This window comes from Miniopterus schreibersii (assembly GCF_964146895.1).
Source record: "Miniopterus schreibersii genome assembly, chromosome: 1".
NCBI classification, from domain to species: Eukaryota; Metazoa; Chordata; class Mammalia; order Chiroptera; family Miniopteridae; genus Miniopterus; species Miniopterus schreibersii.
In genome coordinates this window covers 156,509,102-156,524,195 of record NC_138101.1, presented here as the reverse complement: position 1 = coordinate 156,524,195, position 15,094 = coordinate 156,509,102, and the positions used below count along the sequence as shown (strand labels likewise).

The 15,094-nt window shown below is 40.0% G+C and overlaps 1 protein-coding gene across 4 annotated transcripts in view; it reads right to left on the bottom strand.

Moving 5' to 3' along the window:
• The window catches only part of RNF111 (ring finger protein 111), an 84,826-nt gene extending 71,937 nt beyond the window's left edge, over positions 1 to 12,889 (bottom strand). For 3 of the 4 annotated variants that reach the window (XM_081147622.1, XM_081147623.1, XM_081147624.1), the window contains exon 1: positions 12,472 to 12,871. The gene's annotated coding sequence lies outside the window, so the exon portion shown is untranslated. Of the gene's footprint in view, positions 1 to 12,471 lie in introns of all 4 variants that reach the window. The other variant, XM_081147625.1, reaches the window with a different exon arrangement.
• Positions 12,890 to 15,094: the final 2,205 nt, after the last annotated feature.

Below are 15,094 nucleotides of genomic sequence, written 5' to 3'. Positions count from 1 at the left end.
TTTTTAAAGTCGAAGAGTCAACTAGCTTTTAGAAATCATCCTGTCAAAAAAGTCCACCAACTTTCCCTTTGAATTTATTTTTAAAAAACAGGCCTTCGCCCAGCCAGGTGTGGCTCAGCGGTTGAGCGTCAACCTAGGATCCAGGTGATCAGGGTTCGATTCCCAGTCAGGGCACATGCCCGGGGTTGCGGGCTCAACCAATGACTCTCTCATCATTGATGTTTCTATCTCTCTCTCCCTCTCCCTTCCTCTCTCTGAAACCAATAAAGATATATTTTAAAAAATAAAATAAATAAAAAACAGGCCTTCAATTCTCTAGGTACACGTACCTTCAAACTAGTCTATCTTATTTTAGTGAACCTCTTGAAGATCAGATCAACACTCTGAGTTGTTATTAAAGATGCAAAGATTGGGGTAACGAAATAAATAAAAATAAAACAGAAAACTAGTTTGGAAGGCTGGCAGCTGCTCTGAGAATGTAGGATCTAATGTAGTGAGCCAAACTGCCCAAGGAAACAATTTCTCCTTGAATGAAGTCCAACAAGTTTTAGATAAAAGTTGTTTTTCTTCTGCCTATGTGATTTAGGTCAAAATGTGTAACCTAAGAGCATTAATTAAAGAGTATGTTCTAAAGAATGAGAACAGGAGTCACAAGAGAAAAACCAGGAAAAGTGACTGAGATTTTAACGATTGAAGGTAAAGGCATACTGATAATTGGATCAGAAAGAACACTTCTGGATTGAGAGCATACCCACAAGAAAAAAAGAATTTAAACCATGCAGATTATGCTTGCTATTCTGCTCAATGATGATATGACCAGAATGAACACAAAATGATAAAATTTTACTGTTCTCTAGTTGGTCTCACTTCCCATGTGCCTCTCATGATATGAGCAAGCATCTTGCTGTGCTGTCAGATTCTAATGTTTAGAGCCATTTATTTCCCCACAACATGGACCATAAACACAGACTACTACTTCACCTGGTGTTTAACAATGAAATGTGATTCTTTCCAATACGAGAGGAAAAACAGTGTGTTGGACTTTGAGAGATGGTATGTCTGTATTTTATATTTTACAGGCAACTTTAGGAATTTCCAAGATTATTCTGACTAAATGATATTTTTGTCTTCTGTGGATCTTTGTATTCAGACAGCAAAGTTAAAATCCTTGTAGCAAGAAACAAAAATAGCAAGCTACTAAACAATTCTAGGATACCGGTTTAGAGAAACCAAGGGCTTACTATCCTGTATGCTAATGTTGTCACTTTATTCAAACCTTTTTTGTGGGCTTTTTTTTTTTTTTTTTGGCTAACAGTCACTGCTCAAGATAGTCAATATGCCACCCTGTCCCCCAAAATTTCAGTCTAGAAAAATACTATGCAAGTCCAGCCTACATGCTTTACTTAAATACTTTTTGGGCAATCTTCAGAATTTTGGTTTCAGTATACATAAACTGTGAGTTCTTCCAGATAATCAGAAAAAGAGGCAACTCAGGGTTAGTAATGATGATGAGAGGAAAATAATATTTTAAACTGAAGCTAGTTCAAGACAAAGGAAAGTAAGTCAAGGCCTTAGAACTGCTACCCAGAACTACTATCTATGACAAAAAATAATCATTCACACTGGAATAAAATGGGTAAGTCCAAGAGTCTAAGAAGAGGGTTTCAGAAAGATCAACTCAGCTATAGCAAACAGGATAAAGACAAGTTAGGTTATCCAAACTCTCCCCATCCCAAGCACCCGGAATCAGACCAGGATCTGGAAATGTCATCCAGGTAACAGAAATTAATTTTACAATAGCTTATTAATATTTTATTTTTATTATTTATATTTATTTATTGATGTTAGAGGGAGGAAAGGGGTTAGAGAGAGAGAAACATTGATGTGAAGGAGAGAGAGCAATCAGTTGCCGCCTGTATGTGTCCCGACCGGGGATTGAACCCACAACCTAGGTATGTGCCTGGACCAAAAATCAAACCTGTGACCTTTCGGTGCACAAAATGACGCTCCAACCAACTGAGCCACACCGGCCAGGGCAATTTATTAATATTTTAGAAAATACAGTATCACTGATAATATATTAGCTAACATTTATTACTTAATGTTTTCATTCAATAAATATTTATTGTGATATGCTGAGCACTGCTCTAGGCACTGGGATCAGCCATGAACAGGATTCAGAAAGCCCTTGCTCTCATGGAAATTACATGCAAATAAGGACAAACAAGGTATACATAGACAATCAAGTTAATTTTAGAGAGAAATATGTGCTATTAAGGAAATAAAACAAATGGTAAAGGCTGACCATCAACAGATTCCTTGCTAAGAAGCTAAAGCCCTGAAATGAGAAGGAACCAGCCACCAGTCAGCCAAGTCACACAGTTCTAAGGGAAAGAGAGGAAGAACATTCCTGGCAAATAAAACAGTAAGGAAAGATCATGTAACAGGAATAGGCCTAACATGTACAAAGAACAGAAAAAAGGGAGTGGGAGGAAGGAATATGGTATACAATGGGAGGTGGTCAAGGGCCAGATCAGGTAAGGACTGTAAGGAAGGAACTAAGTGCCATGTTTATACTTTACCTTATCCTCACTAAATCTGTTATCTCGACAGAAGGAGGCTTACAGAAGTTTAGTAACTTGCCTAAGGTCTGACACAAATATCTGGACCTTAATTCTTACGTAAGTTGTTGGTTTTGATCTTTTTTTAAAAACTAAATGAAAAGGCTGTTCAACTTTCATTCATGACCTCATGAGTGAAAATAAGATTCCATGACCTTATTTTTACATAAAATTATTACATGACTGAACCACAACTTCTTCTATTTACAATGAAGATTTTCAGAACTTAGCCTGCATAGCAGGAGAATGCTAAAGTTCTAATAAAACGTAATAACTACTACAAAATAAAAACAGAACCGAACACTATGGAAAACAGAAGGAAGAGGTATGGATTACAGAGAAGAAACCTCACAGGAGTTTAAGGACTAGTGCTTAAAAGATTAAAAATAAAGGTATAGCCCTGGCTGGTTTTGTTCAGTGGTTAGAGCACTGGCCCAAGGGCTGAAGGGTCCCAGGTTCCGGCCAAGGAACCTCGGTTGCAATGTCCTCACTCTCTCTCTTCCTCCCCTTCCCTCCTACTCTCTCTGAAAAGCAATGGAAAAAATATCCTTGGGTGAAGATTTTTAAAAAAGAATAAAGGTATATCAGAGGAACGGCAGGCAGGAAGATGGTTATAGAAATAAAATGGCCAGTTTTATCCAGTACTATGTCTTTCTTTAAAGAAATGTGATTTCATAGAAAATACAATCAAATCCATGACTATAAATCACATTCTGTAGATGTTCTGTAATAAAAATGTATCACATTATTTTCTTCATAAAACTGAGGCTTTGTAAAGTGAATCTTTTCACTGCATATATAAAAATGTACATATTTAAATATGATTTTACCACTAAGAATTAGGGAAAAAGCCCAGTTCCATATCAATAGCATAACTGGTTGTTTGGCCGGCCACGGCTCAGTGGTTGAGCACTAACCTAGGATCCAGGAGATCGCAGTTCAATTCCTGGTCAGGGCACATGCCCGGATAGCGGGCTCAGTACCCAGTTGGGAGCATGCAGAAGGCAGCTGATCAATGACGACTCTCTCATCATTGATGTATCTCTCTCCCTCTCCCTTCCTCCCTGAAATCAATAAAAAGATATATTTTTTAAAGATAAATAAAATAACATATCTTGTTCCTGGTAAAATTGTTATATTTATCAAAAGCAAAAGTTCAGGATTAAAGATGGCGGTGGGCTCCACTGACACTCTCCTGACACCAAACTAGATTACAACTAAAATGTAGAAAATCCATCCTGAATAATCAATTGCAACTGAAAACAAGCTGGAGAGCACCCTCAAAACCAAGGAAAAAAAGTGGAGATCACACAGACACTGGTAGGAAGTGCAGAGGAGCTTGAGGGCTGGCTGGGCTCCCACAGGCAGCAGCTGAAGGTCCGGAGAGAGATCTCAGCTGTGGGGGTTCCCATTGAGGACTCTGGGGCCTAAACCCCAGGCTGCGCTTCCCAGCCAAGAGCACCAGAATTGAGAAAGGTGGCCACATAACATATGGCTGTGAGAAGCATCCAGTTTCTGTAAGCCAGGGAGACACGGCTGGAAAGGCAGGCACCCTCTTAAAGAGAAAACACACAAAGTTTCGTGTGCAACCACTCACCCTGGGCTCGGGGGGGGGGGGGGGGGGGCAAAGTGGACTGGAGCTGTGTGAGGAGAATCTAGGTGTTGTGGGCTCTGGAGACAGAGCTCAGAGGGCACCCCCCCTGGATTCCTGTGCCATGTCATTCCCCCACATTGTAGAGGACATTTCTCAGGCAGACATTTAGCTGCTTTTGCCTGCGGGGGAAGCAACTGCCCCACCCTGCTGAAAAACCTCTCGCCCTACCCTAGGGAGTTTCTACAGCCTGAGGCTCCTTAAGAGACTGATAACAATCAGCTGCCCCACCCTGTGGAGTTTCTACAACCTGAGGCTCATTAAAAGCATCAGATGAATCAGCCTGCAGCCAGAGGCAGACCTCAGAGTGCTTTAAGTCTTTGCCTGATCTGCTTCAGGACCTGGGCCTTGAAAAAGCAGACTTTGGTGTGCATTTGGGTCCTGTCCAACCCCACCCAGCCCTAGCAGAGGAGAAATCAAAGGGTTATTGTAGCTCCAAACAGGGTACTCAGGGCCAGTCACGAACTGTGTCTGACATCTGCCTGCACCAGAGACCCTCCAAAAAGACTGAGAATCCTAGCAGATCTGCCTAACACATAGAAACAAACCCAAACAGGCAGCCAAAATGGGGAGACAAAAAAACAAGCTCCAAATGAAAGAAAAAGAGAAGACCCCAGAAAAAGAGATAAATGAAATAGAGATAAGCAATCTATCAGATATAGAGTTCAGAATACTGATTGTAAGGATGCTCAACAGCATGAAAAAAGATATGGAAACTATGAAGAAAATTAAGAATGACATAGCAGAAATAAAGAATACATTGGAAGGAATAAACAGCAGATTACAGGAAGCTGAGGATCAGATCAGCGAATTAGAGGACAGGGTAGAAAAAAATCACTCAATCAGACAACCAAAAAGAAAAAAACAATTAAAAAACAGGACAGTTTAAGGGAGCTGTGGGACAACATGAAATCTAACAATATTTGCATTATATGAATTCCAGAAGGGGAAGAGAATAAGCAAGGGATAGAGAATTTGTTTGAAGAAATAATGACAGAAAACTTCCCTAACCTGGTCAAGGAAAAAGTCACACAAGTTCAGGAGGCACAGAGAGTCCCAAGCAAGAAGAATCCAAAGAGGCCCATGCCCAGAAACATCATAATTAAAATGTCAAAAATTCAAGACAAAGAGTGACTCTTAAAGGCAGCTAGAGAAAAGAAATCTGTTACCTACAAAGGAGCTCCCATAAGGCTATCAGCTGACTTCTCATCAGAAACTCTACAGGCCAGAAGGGAATGGCATGAAGAAATGCAAAAAAAGGATCTGAAACCAAGACTACTCTATCCAGCAAGACTATCATTCAAAATAGATGGTGAAACAAAGAGCTTCCCAGACAAAAAAAAAAGGCTAAAGGAGTTTCTCACCACCAAACCAGCAATGCAGGAAATGTTAAAGGAACTGCAGTAATTAGAAGTAGAAATGGAGAAAGAAACATAGGCATAAAAAATTAAAATGGAAATAGTTAAGTACCTATCAATAATAACCTTAAATGTAAAACAAGTCTCTACAAGTTCAAGATTGAAATCATATCAAGCATCTCAGATCACAATGGCATGAAATTAGAAATCAACTACAGTAAAAACACTCAAAAACATTCAAACACATGGAGGCTAAATAGCATGTTGTTAAACAATGAATGGGTTACCAATAAGATCAAGTAAGAAATCAAAAACTTCCTGGAAACAAATGAAAACTGAACACACAACAACCCAAAACCTATGGGACACAGCGAAAGCGGTCCTGAGAGGGAAGTTCATAGCACTATAGGCCTACCTCAAAAAGAAAGAAAACTTTTTAGTCAACTGTCTAACCCTGCAACCCAAAGAATCAGAAAGCTCCCCTGTGAAGCCATCTGGACCAGGGCTTTTGTTTGCTGGGAGTTTTTTTATTACTGCTTCGATTTCATCAGTTGTTATTACCCTTTTCAGGTTTTCTGATTCTTCCTGATTCAATTTTACATAATCTCACTCATATGTGGAATCCAATAACCAAAATAGACTGAGAAACAAAATAGACCCAGAAACATAGAAGCATGGAAGGAACAGACTGATGAATCTCAGAGGGAAGGTGGCGGTGGGGGAGTGGGTGGGGAGAGATTATCAAAGAACTTATATGCATATATGCATAACCCATGGACACAGACAATAGTGTGGTAAAGGCCAGTGGGGGAGGCGGATGTGGGGGGGCAGGAATCAATGGGGGTGGAAAGGGGAGATGTCTGTAATACTTTCAACAATAAAGATAATTTTTTTTTAAAAAAGCAGAAGTTCACATCTTGCTTAAACATGGTAAATTATACACATATCCTTATCTCAAATTTCCTTACAATTTCCATAAACTGACAAAAAGAAAATTGTTTTAAATGTACACACACACACAAAATCTAGTAGCAAACAAGAGATAGCAACAAAATCCTATCAGCTGAGAGCAGAACAGAGGAAAAAATGACTAAGAAGTTACCAAAGCTAATACAAGAATATTTCCTAAAACTGAAGGACAGAAGCCCCTGCTACCTTTGTCCTCAGAGACTAGCATTCTCCCCATCCACTCCAGTCCAGCCACGACTTCCTGGCTATTCCTTGAGCAGGCCAAATATGCTATTACTATTCCATCTATTCAGAATGCTTGTCTCCCAGATATCCACAAGACTCTCTCACTTGCTTCCTTTAGGTATATGCTCAAATGTTTCTTCAACCATAAGACCATTCCTGACCACCTTACATATAGTTAAAAGCTACCACACCCCATAACTTCTTTTTCCAGCTTAGTTCATAATCACCATTTGTAAAATTTACTTGTTTTCTCACTAGAGCTGTCTTTGTTTTCATCACTACTACGTGGTCCCAGAGCATAGAACACATAGTTGGCATTCAATACATACACGCTGAATTGCTACTTAAAACAATCCAAAATTGTGATACGACTATACTGGGAGAAATGGTGAAGGGAGAAGTGTGAACTCCTTTTCCATAAGCAGTCAAAACATAATGCAGTTCTCAAGCTTTTGATTTGTGAACAAACCCCTTTATACTCTTAAAAATAATTGAGAAGTGTAAACAGCTTTTATTACGTGGATTATAGCTATGGATACAACATTAGAAAATAAAGTTGATAATGTTTAAAATGTATTATTTAAAAACAGCAACAGTAAGCCCATTACATTGTATTATAATATTTATGGATATTTTTTCCAAAGAAATTGAGAAAAGTGGCACTGCTATACACTGTTACAAATCTCTTTAAAGTCTGGCTTACTAAAAGAAAACTGGATTCCTATATCTGCTTCTGTATTCAATCTAACAAGAAAATCCAGCTCCACACAAATATGTAATTGAAAAAGGGCAGAGTATTTTTAATAACCTTTTCAGATAAGTGTGGATATTACTCTTCTTTGATACTATGTCAAAACTTAACAAGTGTAATTTTGTAAAGGTTAGTCACAATGTGGAACTGGAAACCATATCAATGACACTTTTCATACCATTTCATTAAAAAACTATTGGTCTATTTTGTACTTAAGTAGATTAGTCATCCACAGCATAATGTTGTAATATCACACATTGGTCATTTAAAAAAAGTTGGCCCACCAAGTTATGCACATCTTTCCAAACACTGACACATTTCATTATACAACAGCAAAAGGAAAAAAAAATTTTTTTAAATCACATTTGTTAATATCACCATCCGTATCATCAGAAAGGTCCTGAGAACCTGCCAAGCTCATAGGGGCAGATATGTTTTCCAAAGTTCTAATTTTTGCTTGAAAGCCTAAATTTTATCTTGGCAATAAATTGTCAGTTGTTTTTCCTGAAGTGGCAGGCTCACTTCATTTATTTTTGAGAAAATATGTACAAATACCCAAGTTTAAATAACCATAGTTTATCATTCTTTCAAGTAAAAATAGTGTCTCATGAAAAAGCAACTAGCTTGCTAGCCCAGCTCACAAGTCAATCACACATGTATTTTTCTTCTTCGAGACAAGCATCATACTTTGGTATGCAGCAGAAGCACTTTATAACATTCTTCCTATTTTGCCACATGAAATATTAAAAAGACATGTACTAAAGTGTCAAGATTAATAGAATTAACAGGTTTTACTGCTTCATAAAGGACATTCTTAAATGGAACCCCCGCCCCTCCCTCCTCCCATAAATGTGTGGATGTGAAGAATATAATGATTTTTAGTATAGTTTATGCCACTGTCTTGATAAGCACTGCAGGGGCCAGCAGTTTTACCCACCACTGTGTTTGCACCACCAATGCAAATGTCAACATAGTTAAGTAGCAAAAAACTTAGTATTACTGTATTACGAAATAGTTACAACCTAGCAGACCTTCTGAAACATTTGAAGACACCCCCCCCCCCCAAGAATCCAGATCACACACTGAAAATCGCTGTCCATATAAAATAGTAAGAGAAGATATATCTCCAGGAAAAAGAATTGGGTAGTAGGAAGACATGGATGGCAAGAAGACTTATTTTTCCCTGTACACCCTTTGTACCTTGTAAATTTGGTAATATTTGTATGTATTACTTTTATCTTTAAAAAATTAAGTAATTTTTTAAAAAACAAAAACTGACATCAAAAGTGGCTAAGTAGACATAAAAGCATACTATTCAGAAATATGAAAGTAAATACCAGAAAAGAAAAAAAATTTTTTAATTCTTACCCGAGGATATTTTTCCCCCCATTGCTTTTCAGAGAGGGTGGAAGGGAAAAGAGAGGGGGAGACACATCAATGTGAGACAGACGCATCAACTGGTTGCCTTCTGCACACACCCCAACCAGGGCTGGGGATGGAATCTGCAGTCAAGGTACGTGCCCTTGGGCAGAATCGAACCCAGGACCCTCAGTCCACAGGCCAATGCTCTAACCATTGAGAAAACTGGACAGGGCTTCCCCCTTCATTTTCTGCTCGGAAGTATTTTTAAACAATTACCAGACATCTTATTTCTCTTCCTCATTCTTTAGTCTCCATCTCTAAAATATATGGGCATATTCTTACATAAACATAATGCCATTATCATCCCGAACAAAATGAACAATAATGTCTTGATATCATCTAATACTCATCCCCATTCAAGTTTCTCCCAACGTGTTTTAAAAATGCCTTTCCTTATTGGTTTGAGTCAGGATTTAAACAGGGCCAACACATTACATTTGGTTGCTACACATAAAATATTTTTAACCTTTCTTTTTAAATTGTCTATCAGCAATTATGAAAAAGCCTCAGACAAACCTGCTTTCACTTGTGGATTCTCCAGAATCAAACCCAATTTAATGCATTTGCTGTTCCCTTTATCTGCAGCACTCTTCTTCCAGATTGTCACTATGGATGATTCTTTCCAGTCACTGACCGCCATTCAAATATTGCCTCTAAAAAGAGGCTCTCTCTAACTACTCAATCCACAGCAGAGCTCCACTTCCATTCATTCTCCATTACATGGTTCTATTTCCTTCATGGCATTTACCCCTACCTAAAACTATTCAGTTTATTATCTGTGTCCCCCTGTAGAATGTCCACTCCATGTGGGCAGAGTGCCTTCTTCACTGAAGACCAAGAACAACGCCAAGAACATGAGGCATTCAATAAATATTTACTGAGTGACTAAATAATAATGCAGTACTCCTCATGCAATGGTTTAAACGGAATATCTGTAGAAACCTGGGCCAGCTGTTATGAAGAATCTGTGGCGTGCAGGAAAGAAAGAACAGAGGTGTGTGGCATTTTACTGTAATTGTGGACTTCTACTGAACTGTGATCACAGATTCATGAAAGAAAAATTATTCAGGATGATTTAAAGAGCATTACCAGGAGCAAAACAAAGATCCATTTTTTACTATCATAGGAAAGCTACTAAATCATGAGAAATAGCTATAATGGGACAGAAGCATTACCTGGAACAATAAACATGGATTCAACATACTTTTTTTCCTAATATACAGTATGTATCATGAAGGAATTCATAGTCTCAATATAGCATTTCTTTCTGGGGATTGGATTATGGTGAAAACAAAACTACAAGCCATTTAATTTGGGACCTAGAGAAACCCAGAGTTACCTATCCCACACTTCTAATTTAACAGCTGAGAGAGAACTGAAGCCCAAGGTTATTATCAATAAAATCAGAGATCTAATGAACAGCAAGCAAAGCTAGATCTTAAATCCAGATCTCTTTACTCTAGCCCTACATTCTTTCATAGGGTAATGCTCACACACAGGATGCTAATGTCAAGTTATAACATACTTTAATTACTATCATTTTTAGTATGGTCTTTTCTCCCCCTTACTGAAGTCCTCCTAGCCCACAGGGGGAAATGTCAAAAGAGGGGCACATGTAATTATTATTCTCTAAGTAAAGCATGTTACAGAAACGCTTCTTTGACAAAATAATAAAAAGAAACATCTAGAAAATCCAACTGGTTTGATTTAATAAGTTTTTTACTCCACATTTTACATTTTAAAGTAAAAATAACTATTTAGGAATGTCTGCTGACTATTCCTTGCTTTAGACATGTAAATTGCTATTCCCTTATTTTAAACACTTGTATAGCTATTTTTCAATTGCCTGTGGCAATAAAGTACTGAAGTGAAATTTGTCAAGATGTACGCTCCACTATCATGTATTTTTCACCAAAATGAAATTTTTTACTATATCCTTTCTTCAAAAACCAACTCTAGTGAAAGAACTAACATGCAAATGACCAGCAGACACAAAACAAAAGGGAAAAAATGCTGGAGGAATGCACACACACACGATACAGCAGCCCTGATGAACAAGGGGAGACTCGGCTCTTCCTAGTTCTTCCTTCAATACTGCTCAGGCCAATTTACAAATACCCTCACCAGTTCTTAGAAAACTACTCTGAATCTGAGGCAGCAAACACACAAGCAGGAGAGAGATGTCATCTGTCCAAGGTTAAATGACAAGAGATAGACTAAAGCAAAATAATTCAAGGCTTTTAAAAACAAACACACACACCACAATTTACCATTCTTTTTAAAGTAAAAGGGCTTCTTTCTCACCCTGTTTTGTCTAACAAATACAACCAAAGAGGATTGTTTAGTGTGAAAAACAACATGGTTTATAATGAACATTTTTACCAAAAAAGATACAGTTAACAAACGACCAAATGTAGCTCTTCACCCTAAATAACGCTAAGTAAAACCAGTATTATAGAACTTCTATGTAATAACGAAATTGTCTTCCAACATTTGAAAGCCCAATGACAAACAAAAATGGGAAAGGAAATGGAACTTTAGCTTCTATTTTCCCCGGTCTGTTCTTTTTTGGCTCAAGAGGTCCCTAAAACAAGAAAATCAAACTTAAAATACCAAATGAAATAAAGTTTGACTTGACAGGTTCAAAAACTCTTAAGACCTATCAAGTGTATGTCAGCCACGCCAGAGTCCTAAATTCACAGCGCACCTCCATCGGGAGCCGGGAAAGCGCGCAACACAATGGGGTCACCCCGCACCACGGACATGGGCAAACCTAACGAATACCCCACACTTACTGCAATTTTTTTAAACGTTAAAACTTAGACTTGCGTTACAAAGTATCTGTACAGATGTGCTATATAACCTACGTAACGACTACGGCGAAAACCTTCTCTGTCTGCGGCACAGGACGGCGATTTCCAACACAGCACCTCCCCTGACAAATGACTGAGGACAACCAAAATATCAAGCTTCTGTTTTAATGACTAAGCCAACTCTATACAAAATCGGACGCGTCCGTATTGCTGCCGTTCCGCGGACGACGTTTCCTGGATCGCCTACGGAGGCGACTCCCCGGCCGTGAGGACCGTGAGGACCGTGAGGACCGTGCGGGCTGACCTGGCCCTCCGACGGCCCGGGGGCCGGCTACCTTCCCCACTCCATTGTCAAACCGCACCCCCACCCCGCGGTCCTCGGCCCCCATCCTCACACTCCTGGGAGAGTCAGCAAAGAAATCCCCGCACCCGTGCTCCCTTACTGTGCGCGGCGTGGGTGTGTCTGCAGACCGACGCTTTGCTCAAACACAAACCCGCCGAGACCCAGCCCCGAAGCCGCGGCGCAGCCCGCACCCACCGGCCGGCCGCCGACCCCGGCCGCCGCGGCCGCAGCCCTTCCTCTTTCTCCCCTCCAGGCCGGCCCCTCCCCCGCAGCGCGCACGCGCGGCCTCCGATCGCTCCCCTCCCCCCGGCCCCTCACCTTAATCATTAGACACCCTCTTCCCAGGGTCCTGGAGTCGCCGGCCCAGCGAGGGACACGGGAGATACAAAGGTGGACGAGGACGTGCCGAGAGCCAGCGATCTGCGATTCAGATCCCGGCCTAACAGGCCCCTAGAGTCAGGAGCAGCGTCTGTCACCGCCACCAAAACTGGACGAGCGGCACCGCCTGGTTCGGCCCAGCTCACCCGGTTCGGGTTCAGAATGCCTAATCTGGTCCCACAGGAGCTCGTTCCCAGAAGCTGTGGGCGTTTCTATGCTGCGCAGACCTCACACGCCGCCACCGTCGCCGCCGCCGCTGCTGATCTGCTGCTGATCTGCCGCCGCTGCCGCTGCCGCCGCCGCCGCCTTACCAATCCCTCCTCTACCGAGCGAGCACGACACTCCGCGGCTTTACGACAGTTGGGAAAGTGAGAGCGCAGCAGCCTCCACGCCTCTCGGAGCGTCTGTTCGTCTCTGCGCTTGCTCAGACGCCCTTCCGCCCCGCCCCGCCCCTCCTTCCCCGGCCCTCCCCTTTGTGCTCGCCTCGGCAGTTCGTCCGTGAAGCCGAACCGGGTCAGGACGCTCGCTGCAGAATTTCATTTTCCTTGGTGCTTGTGCGTCCGATATTTAAGCAAAATACTGACTACATCTTGGCTAACTTTCTGGAACTAAAAATTACAATTAACCACGGAATTACGGATCGTATTTACTGTCCAATTAAAAAACATCATGGTTTAGCGTCTTTCACAACTGATGTCCAAGTTACACGCGCTAATGACACAGATCGTGGGATCTCACTATTAAGACAAATTTGCTTCCGGAATCAGATCAGAAGTGGTCACAGCTATCCTGGGAACCGGCTGCACAATCACACACGCCTTCATAATTATTTTATAAAAATCGGTACATAGCAAATGCTTCATTATGTGCGTCAGGAGCACGTAGGCTTCGGAATCAGACAAACTTCCTTCCAATCCCAGTGATGGCAACTGGCTGTCTGATGTAGTAGACCTTTATAAATATGTTTCTAATTAATTAATTTTTAAAGTGCCGATTATACCTCAATTTTTAAAACAAAATAAAAGCATACCTAAAAGCCAAAATATATATATATAGTGAGATTAAATAAAAGTTTATATAATGCTTCAAACATTATTTACTAATTAAGTGTTCAATAAACATTAATTCCCTCCCTTTCATCAGAAGAAAGAGTAGTGGATTGTGTGGGGAAAGTGGAAGAGCACTGGACCAGGATTTTTCCTCAATCATCTTTTCTCCCTCTAAATATAAAATTCTGCCTGGACTGTCTTATCTACTGCAATGGGTTTAACCGTTTTCAACTCATAATTTCTCAACATCTTGTATTTCCAGACCTATATTTTTTATAGTTCTATAACCTTTTTTCAAAAGCTCTTGACCTGTGCTCCTCAATAGGGTAGACACTAGCTACATGAAACTGCTGAGTAATTGAAATGAAGTTAGTACAAACTGAAAAATGCTGTAACTGAAGGCCTGGCTGGTGTGGCTCAGCATCATCCCATGCACCAAAAGGCCATGGGTTTGATTCCCATCAGAGCACATGCCCGGGTTGCAGGCTCCATCCCTGGTGGGGGGCATGCAGGAGGCAGCTGATTGATATTTCTCTCTTTCTCACTCTCCCTCTCTCTCTAAAAAAAAAAAAATCAATTAAAAAATCTTCAAAAGAATAAAAAGAAAAAAGCTATAAGTGTACAATCAATTTCAAAGGTACAATACCACAAAATTGTAAAAAAATCTCAATAATTTTTAATATTGATTACATGTGGAAAAAATCTTGGATATATTGGGTTAAATCAGTGGTTCTCAAGCAGGGATGATTTGCTCCCCCACCTCCCTGCCTCAGGACATTCAGCAATATCTGGGGACATTTTGGTTGTCACAACTTGAGTCAGGGTGTGTATGGTTACTGGCATTTACTAACAAATAGGCCAGGGATGCTGCTAAACATCCTACAATGCACAGCTTAGCCCTCCACAACAAAGTATTGCCTGGCCCAAAATGTTAATAGTACCGTTGAGAAACCTCGGGGTTAAATAAAATACACTATTAAAATTAATTTTGACTATTTCTTTTACTTTTTAAAATATGGCTACTAAAAATTACATTTGTAGCTCACTATATTTCTATTGGACAGTGCTGACTGATCTAGACCTCTATGGCTAACTGTACTAGATATGTCATTTCCACTTTAAATCTCCTACAGGCATCTCTAACACATCATGTCATAAATAAATAAATAAATAAATGAATGAATGAATGAATGAATGAATGAATGAATGAATAAATAAATAAATAAATAAATAAATAAATAAATAAATAAATAAATGTAGGTATATTGTATTTACACCCAATCCATCTCAGTCTTTCCTGCCTCAGTCAATAGGATCAAGTTATCTAACCAGAAACCTAAAGGTCATCTTTGACTACTTCCTCTTCTTCACTCCCTACCTCTAATCAATCTATAAGTCCCTCTTTTTCTGCCTCTGAAATATCTCAAATATGGAAAATCTCAAGTATCTCAACTATCTTTAGTATTCATTTGTTTAACGAGCACTTATCAAGTAGTTACAATGTGCTAGATGCT